The sequence below is a fragment of the Aplysia californica genome, unplaced genomic scaffold (assembly GCF_000002075.1).
Source record: "Aplysia californica isolate F4 #8 unplaced genomic scaffold, AplCal3.0 scaffold00771, whole genome shotgun sequence".
NCBI classification, from domain to species: Eukaryota; Metazoa; Mollusca; class Gastropoda; order Aplysiida; family Aplysiidae; genus Aplysia; species Aplysia californica.
Window position 1 is genome coordinate 89,357 of NW_004798041.1, and position 1,903 is coordinate 91,259.

Consider the following 1,903-nt stretch of genomic DNA (forward strand, 5'->3'; position numbering starts at 1 on the left):
CCCAAGGGCAGTGCTACTGACTGAAGTTGTCTTTGGGCCATTCCCGAAGGAGGAATATCAACATGTTCTTATGCACAGTAGAATTGTAAATGGGCTGATTTATCAATGTCATGCTCATACTGCGCCGGAACAACAGGGGGTACAGCTGCTTTTTCTTTCCTCATCCTTACTATCGTCATTTTTCCTCTACTTCTTTTGTATGTTTGCCATTTTCTTGTGAACAGCTGTTTCCGGGGTGCCTTGTTAGTCAAAGCAGACTTTGTGCTGTTGAGGCTAGAGAGGTGAGCAGAGTAAGCCTGATTCCCTGTTAGGACTTCTCTGTTGACACCCACCCCTTGGCGCTCATATGACCTTATGCAGTTGCGAGCGCCGTAAAACCTTACTAAAACAAACAAACAAAGATATTTCAATGACCCTGTTCAAGATCCTGACCTGTCTCATACAATCCCTGGTCCCCTCATCAATGGGTTTCTGTCTTGGATAAATTCTGCCGTACATGCAGGCATAGAGCTAATCTGTCCAATCATCAGTGGCCAAGTTGTTAGGCTCTTGGACTCGCAACCGTAAGGTCATGGGTTCGAATCCCGTCAGGGGTTTGACATTGTGTCCTTGGGAAAGGCACTTTGCACAAATTTTCCTCACTTCACCCAGATGGATATGGGTACCCGGCTATAGACAGTGAACGATCTTGTCAGTTTGAAGGTGTTTGAGCGCGTGAAATCTGCAGCTTGCACTGTATGCTTCCGAGGAAGCCGAGAATGTTTCTGAGTGTTCTCAGAGGGTCTACTGGGGTAATAATAGTTGTAAATGCATAGAGCAGTTTGACTTGAGAGCTGTCCTGTTAAACGTTGATTTTCTTCCCGAAAAGGAAGAGTTAATCTGACGACTTCATTTTGGAAGACGTTAGAACGCCCTTGCTTCAAACGGAGATTACCAGTGTCCTGTCTGCAGACCTTCTATACCTTTAATTCCTTTAATAGCAATTACATTTCTTTATCAATAAATGAACTTTACTTTTTGTTCATTTTTTTCCGATCCAGAGCCCCCCCCCCACTTTAAAAAGCAATCTGATGGAAGTTATGACACAGCATGCACCGGGAATGAACTCTACTCCTTGTGTCCTAGAGGCTAAGGCGGTCGCCTCTCATTCAAAGGTCCCGGGTTCGAATCCAGGTAGCGATGGAAAAATTTTCTTCTTTAAAATTATCTTCTTTCACCTCCTATCCTGATCTCTGGCAATGTTCTGTCGTCTACTTTCGTCTCTACTTTCTGCCCTCACCCCCTCACCTCTTTTGCATGCTCATCTGAGCTCCCAACTCTTACTGCAGCCTTCCTACTGCTACTCCTTGGCTCCTTCTTACCGCTGTCTTTCAGCCACACCCTTGATCTTCTGGTAGGAAAGATGTACACCTAGCCTTCTCGGATTAGGGCGGAAATTCTCGGAGGTCCCGTGTGCAAGTCGCGCACGTTAATGATACCTAAAAATGTTTACCGTTTGCAAAGAATAAAAAGGAAGGAAGGAAATGTACAGTTTTTGAGAAACTTGCAGGATTCTGGGGGCATGAGGAGGTGAACGGACGATAGATTGCCCACCAATTGACTCAAATGAGGTGTGAAAAACGAAGCGAGACTGTGAGATAGCGAGTACTCATTGCCCCGACCTTGGTGCACTCACAGACACTTTGGGGAAGTAGGCAGAATGTGGCGCACGCGCGCGTGTGTGTGTGTGTGTGTGTGTGTGTATGTGTGTGTGTATGTGTGTGTATGTGTGTGTGTATGTGGGTGTGTCTGTGTGTGTGTCTGTGTGTGTATGTGTGTATGTGTATGTGTGTGTGCGTGTTTGTGTGTGTATGTGTGTATGTGTGTGTTTATTTGTGTGTGTGTTTGTGTGTGTATGTGTATA